At 30.0% G+C, this 7,500-nt stretch overlaps 2 non-coding genes and 1 pseudogene across 2 annotated transcripts in view; all 3 read right to left on the bottom strand.

Moving 5' to 3' along the window:
• Positions 1-1,142, bottom strand: part of LOC129252437 (large subunit ribosomal RNA) — a 3,987-nt gene extending 2,845 nt beyond the window's left edge. The window contains exon 1 of the ribosomal RNA XR_008583444.1: positions 1-1,142. This exon is cut by the window's left edge and continues 2,845 nt beyond it. This is a non-coding gene — a ribosomal RNA (large subunit ribosomal RNA).
• A 443-nt stretch (positions 1,143-1,585) lies between these two features.
• LOC129252421 (5.8S ribosomal RNA) lies at positions 1,586-1,766 on the bottom strand (annotated as a pseudogene).
• A 593-nt stretch (positions 1,767-2,359) lies between these two features.
• LOC129252432 (small subunit ribosomal RNA) lies at positions 2,360-4,350 on the bottom strand. The gene has a single exon (XR_008583441.1). It is a non-coding gene; the product is annotated as a small subunit ribosomal RNA (ribosomal RNA).
• Between the last annotated feature and the right edge of the window lie 3,150 nt (positions 4,351-7,500).

Below are 7,500 nucleotides of genomic sequence, written 5' to 3'. Positions count from 1 at the left end.
TAGATGGTTCGATTGGTCTTTCGCCCCTATACTCAATTCTGACAATCGATTTGCACGTCAGAACTGTTTCGGTCTTCCATCAGGGTTTCCCCTGACTTCAACCTGATCAAGTATAGTTCACCATCTTTCGGGTCACAGCATATATGCTCAAGGTACGCTCCAGTTAGAGGTATAAATAATAATAAATTATCATTATACATAACTATATGGAACGCCCCGGGATTGAATTAATTGACTATTTATTAAAAAATAGACTAAAAATTAATCCCATTATATTTAAGTTAAGTTAATTATGCCATTAAGTTTAATATAACTCAATGACTTGCACATATGTTAGACTCCTTGGTCCGTGTTTCAAGACGGGTCCCGAAGGTATCCTGAATCTTTCGCATTGTTAATCATATAAATGCATACAAATAAATATTAATATCATAGATATTAAATTTTTTGTAAAATTCAAAAAATGAATTTTAGCATTATATATAATAAAATCTATCAACACTTTATCAAATCATTAGTATTTATTTTATGTTAATATGCTTAAAAAGCAAATTAATTTAAATAAACTTAATATCACCAATGATCTTTTGATAAATACTTTATTATGTTAATAGATTACAATGTCCTTATATGAAAAAAATGCACATTATTTTTTTAATTATTTAATGATGAATTTTTCATAATGGATATTCAGGTTCATCGGGCTTAACCTCTAAGCAGTTTCACGTACTATTTAACTCTCTATTCAGAGTTCTTTTCAACTTTCCCTCACGGTACTTGTTTACTATCGGTCTCATGGTTATATTTAGTTTTAGATGGAGTTTACCACCCACTTAGTGCTGCACTATCAAGCAACACGACTCTTTGGAAATATCTTTCTAGTAATCATTAACGTTATACGGGCCTGGCACCCTCTATGGGTAAATGGCCTCATTTAAGAAGGACTTAAATCGTTAATTTCTCATACTAGATATTAAGATATTCCATACACTGCATCTCACATTTGACATATAGACAAAGTGACTTAGTGCTGAACTATTTTCTTTTCGCTCGCCGCTACTAAGAAAATCCTTGTTAGTTTCTTTTCCTCCCCTCATTAATATGCTTAAATTCAGGGGGTAATCCCATATGAGTTGAGGTTGTTTTAATATTCTTTTTTTATCTTCTCACAATTTAATAAAAAAATTATATCATCTTTTCATCTCTATTTTTCTTTTCTCCTTTTATATATTGTAAATATATAAAAATAATAATAATGTAAAATGAGGCAATCCTAGAATAAAAAATTTAATTTTTATGCTAGACATTCCTCCTTTTAATTACATATATAAATTATTATTTTATATATATATATAAATAATATGAAAATTTTTTGTAAAGAATACTTAGATTCAATATTTTCATCATTTCATTTTATTTGAGAGGATTTTTTTTTTTAAAGAATATATAATAAATAAAATTCATTATATATCTTTATTTTTTTTGCTATTAATATTATGAATTATTTAAAATCCAATAATATACACATTTGCTTAAATTCAATTATTTTTATAAAAGAATAAGCAACTTATTTAGCATAGTCTTACAACCCTCAACCATATGTAGTCCAAGCAGTACTTTAAAATTGAATTTAATGTACATAACAGCATGGACTGCGATATGCGTTCAAAATGTCGATGTTCATGTGTCCTGCAGTTCACACGATGACGCACAGTTTGCTGCGTTCTTCATCGACCCATGAGCCAAGTGATCCACCGCTTAGAGTATTTTTTTATTTATTTTTATTTATAACAAATGTCAATTTTTTTTTGCATATATTAATTGAAAGAGTAAAATTAAATAATATTAATAATATATAAATTGATTTTCTTTCAATAATATATATCAAATATATTTAACTCTAAACATTTTTATTAAGTTGCGAATGTCTTAGTTCAACAATAATACAGTGGTGGTATTTATTATGATTCAATTATTTTGTATTTTTTTAATCATTTTATGTATATATAATAATATAATAAATATATACCACTTTTGTTATTGTGAACAAATTAACTTATCATTCAATCAAATGAATAATATGTACAACTTTTTATTTTCATGTTTAAAGGTTTTTAAAAGAAAAAAAATAAGAAAAAACATTACAAAATGTACCATCATATATTATATTTAATATGATATAATTGATGGATCACAAATTGAATGAAAAAGAATAAAAAGAATTATGGATTCCAAAATAATTATATAAATTTTTTTTTTTTTTTTCTTTTTTTTTTTTTTTTTTTTTCTTTTTGTTCGTTTGTTTGCTTGTCTGTTTGTTTGTTTGTTTGTTTGTTTTTCTTACGGATATGGAACACAATAATGATCCTTCCGCAGGTTCACCTACGGAAACCTTGTTACGACTTTTACTTCCTCTAAATAATCAAGTTCGGTCAACTTTTGCGAAACAACCGTGACACACGAGGCGTCACAGTGATCACGTCCGGAGACCTCACTAAATAATTCAATCGGTAGTAGCGACGGGCGGTATGTACAAAGGGCAGGGACTTAATCAATGCGAGTTAATAACTCGCACTTACTGGGAATTCCAAGTTCATGTGAACAGTTTCAGTTCACAATCCCAAGCATGAAAGTGGTTCAGCGGTTTACCCGGACCTCTCGGTCTAGGAAATACACGTTGATACTTTCATTGTAGCGCGCGTGCAGCCCAGGACATCTAAGGGCATCACAGACCTGTTATTGCTCAATCTCGTTACTGCTAGACGCAATTTGTCCATTTAAGAAGCTAGTGTCCTTATAATGGGACAAACCAACAGGTACGACTCCACTTATATAAACACATTCAAACACTTGTACATTCAAGATGTACGCATGAAAGAAGGCTATATAAGTTTCAACATCATAATCCTGAAAGCATCTATTTAATATATTTGAGTCTCGTTCGTTATCGGAATTAACCAGACAAATCACTCCACGAACTAAGAACGGCCATGCACCACCACCCATAGATTCGAGAAAGAGCTATCAATCTGTCTTACACGCTTATGTTCGGACCTGGTAAGTTTTCCCGTGTTGAGTCAAATTAAGCCGCAGGCTCCACTCCTGGTGGTGCCCTTCCGTCAATTCCTTTAAGTTTCAGCTTTGCAACCATACTTCCCCCGGAGCCCAAAAGCTTTGGTTTCCCGGGAAGCGACTGAGAGAGCCATAGTAGTAGCTACACCCAATTGCTAGCTGGCATCGTTTATGGTTAGAACTAGGGCGGTATCTGATCGCCTTCGAACCTCTAACTTTCGTTCTTGATTAATGAAAACATCTTTGGCAAATGCTTTCGCTTAAGTTAGTCTTACGACGGTCCAAGAATTTCACCTCTCGCGTCGTAATACTAATGCCCCCAAACTGCTTCTATTAATCATTACCTCTTGATCTAAAAACCAATGAAAGTAGAACAGAGGTCTTATTTCATTATTCCATGCACAAAATATTCAGGCATTTGGAGCCTGCTTTAAGCACTCTAATTTGTTCAAAGTAATTGTACCGGCCCACAACAACACTCGATGAAGAGCACTGAAGTAGGTTTAAATAGGAGGAATATATAAAAAATACATTGTATTAATTATATATAAGAACTCCACCGGTAATACGCTTACATACATAAGGTAATGTACATACCACAATATATAGTTGTACTACCCGTATGAAGCACAAATTCAACTACGAACGTTTTAACCGCAACAACTTTAATATACGCTATTGGAGCTGGAATTACCGCGGCTGCTGGCACCAGACTTGCCCTCCAATAGGTCCTTGTTAAAGGATTTAAAGTGTACTCATTCCAATTACAGGGCCTCGGATATGAGTCCTGTATTGTTATTTTTCGTCACTACCTCCCCGAACTGGGAGTGGGTAATTTACGCGCCTGCTGCCTTCCTTAGATGTGGTAGCCGTTTCTCAGGCTCCCTCTCCGGAACCGAACCCTGATTCCCCGTTACCCGTTGCAACCATGGTAGTCCTAGATACTACCATCAAAAGTTGATAGGGCAGACATTTGAAAGATCTGTCGTCGGTACGGGACCATACGATCTGCAAGTTATCTAGAGTTCAACCAATTTAACGATCAAATGATCGCTTGGTTTTAGTCTAATAAAAGCACACGTTCCATAAGGTCCGTGTTTATATTGCATGTATTAGCTCTAGAATTACCACAGTTATCCAAGTAACTGTTAACGATCTATGGAACCATAACTGATATAATGAGCCTTTTGCGGTTTCACTTTTAATTTGTTTGTACTTAGACATGCATGGTTTAATCTTTGAGACAAGCATATAACTACTGGCAGGATCAACCAGAATAATATTTTTATTTATATATTTTTCTTTGTTTTTCATATTTGAAAATTTCATAAATTACGGTGTATATAAAAAGTAAAGGGGCGCGACCCCTTTAGCTTTTCTTATTAAAATTCAAAAACCGTTTTTTATGAAAAAGAATTTTCGTTCTCTATATATATATTTTATATAAAAATATAAGAACGATATTTCTTCTTAATATTTGCCAATTTTCAAATAATTTATCATTTTTAATAACATTTTACTTTTTTTTCAAATGCATTTTTAATGTAATAATTTCATATATTACATAATTTTTCTCTTTGAATTGAAATTAATAATTTCATAATTCTATTTTTTAATCATAAATATATATGATTGAAAAAATTTTCTCCTCTTTTCCTTTGTTTAAAATTTAATTTTTCTTATAAATTTTTGTTTTTCTTATTTTTTTCTCTTCATCATCTGTTTAATTTCCTGTATTTATACAAGAAACAAACAGTTGAGGATAATTTCTATGTAATGCTAGTATAGAATATAAAATTTTGAATTCAAAAATTTATTTCTATTTAAACTAACTATAGAAAACCAGGAATAAAATACAATAACACCAATATGCCATAACATGTTAGTATAGAATATAGATTCTTCATATATGTATATATATTCGAAAATTTTTTCTATTTAAACTAACGTATGGAAAACCAGGAATAAAATCATAATATTACCAGTTTAATATGGCTCAAATTCGAGTTTCATATAGTTATGATTCGATTTATATGCTTCAATATCATTGGTTAGTTAACTTTTGATATTTTCATATTATATCACATGCCTTCACCGTGAGTGTTTTTTGCCATGCACACCTCACATTGTCAAAAATGTATGGGAAAAATTCATTTCAATACATTTCAGTTTGATTTGAAATGTCTTTATTATATATTTTAGTGCCAATATGCCAAGGTTATATTCCATAAAATGTTAGTATAGAATATAGATTCTTCATATATGTATATATATTCGAGAATTTTTTTCTATTTAAACTAACGTATGGAAAACCAGGCATAAAATCACAATATTACCAGTTTAATATGGCTCAAATTCGAGTTTCATATAGTTATGATTCGATTTATATGTTTCAATATCATTGGTTAGTTAACTTTTGATATTTTCATATTATATCACATGCCTTCACCGTGAGTGTTTTTTGCCATGCACACCTCACATTGTCAAAAATGTATGGGAAAAATTCATTTCAATACATTTCAGTTTGATTTGAAATGTCTTTATTATATATTTTAGTGCCAATATGCCAAGGTTATATTCCATAACATGTTAGTATAGCTAATATGAATTCTTCATATATGTATATATATTCGAAAATTTTTTCTATTTAAACTAACGTATGGAAAACCAGGCATAAAATCACAATATTACCAGTTTAATATGGCTCAAATTCGAGTTTCATATAGTTATGATTCGATTTATATGCTTCAATATCATTGGTTAGTTAACTTTTGATATTTTCATATTATTTCACATGCCTTCACCGTGAGTGTTTTTTGCCATGCACACCTCACATTGTCAAAAATGTATGGGAAAAATTCATTTCCATACATTTCAGTTTGATTTGAAATGTCTTTATTATATATTTTAGTGCCAATATGCCAAGGTTATATTCCATAACATGTTAGTATTAGAATATAGATTCTTCATATATGTATATATATTCGAAAATTTTTTCTATTTAAACTAACGTATGGAAAACCAGGCATAAAATCACAATATTACCAGTTTAATATGGCTTAAATTCGAGTTTCATATAGTTATGATTCGATTTATATGCTTCAATATCATTGGTTAGTTAACTTTTGATATTTTCATATTATTTCACATGCCTTCACCGTGAGTGTTTTTTGCCATGCACACCTCACATTGTCAAAAATGTATGGGAAAAATTCATTTCAATACATTTCAGTTTGATTTGAAATGTCTTTATTATATATTTTAATGGCAATATGCCAAGGTTATATTCCATAAAATGTTAGTATAGAATATAGATTCTTCATATATGTATATATATTCGAGAATTTTTTTCTATTTAAACTAACGTATGGAAAACCAGGCATAAAATCACAATATTACCAGTTTAATATGGCTCAAATTCGAGTTTCATATAGTTATGATTCGATTTATATGCTTCAATATCATTGGTTAGTTAACTTTTGATATTTTCATATTATATCACATGCCTTCACCGTGAGTGTTTTTTGCCATGCACACCTCACATTGTCAAAAATGTATGGGAAAAATTCATTTCAATACATTTCAGTTTGATTTGAAATGTCTTTATTATATATTTTAGTGCCAATATGCCAAGGTTATATTCCATAACTTTCTATTTAAACTAACGTATGGAAAACCAGGCATAAAATCACAATATTACCAGTTTAATATGGCTCAAATTCGAGTTTCATTTAGTTATGATTCGATTTATATGCTTCAATATCATTGGTTAGTTAACTTTTGATATTTTCATATTATTTCACATGCCTTCACCGTGAGTGTTTTTTGCCATGCACACCTCACATTGTCAAAAATGTATGGGAAAAATTCATTTCCATACATTTCAGTTTGATTTGAAATGTCTTTATTATATATTTTAGTGCCAATATGCCAAGGTTATATTCCATAACTTTCTATTTAAACTAACGTATGGAAAACCAGGCATAAAATCACAATATTACCAGTTTAATATGGCTCAAATTCGAGTTTCATATAGTTATGATTCGATTTATATGCTTCAATATCATTGGTTAGTTAACTTTTGATATTTTCATATTATATCACATGCCTTCACCGTGAGTGTTTTTTGCCATGCACACCTCACATTGTCAAAAATGTATGGGAAAAATTCATTTCAATACATTTCAGTTTGATTTGAAATGTCTTTATTATATATTTTAGTGCCAATATGCCAAGGTTATATTCCATAACATGTTAGTATAGCTAATATGAATTCTTCATATATGTATATATATTCGAAAATTTTTTCTATTTAAACTAACGTATGGAAAAAACCAGGCATAAAATCACAATATTACCAGTTTAATATGGCTTAAATTCGAGTTTCATATAGTTATGATTCGATTTATATGTTTCAATATCATTGGT

This window comes from Anastrepha obliqua, unplaced genomic scaffold, assembly GCF_027943255.1.
Source record: "Anastrepha obliqua isolate idAnaObli1 unplaced genomic scaffold, idAnaObli1_1.0 ptg000207l, whole genome shotgun sequence".
Classification (NCBI taxonomy): domain Eukaryota; kingdom Metazoa; phylum Arthropoda; class Insecta; order Diptera; family Tephritidae; genus Anastrepha; species Anastrepha obliqua.
Note: the sequence above shows the minus strand (reverse complement) of the source record. Positions and strands in the feature narration are given on the sequence as shown.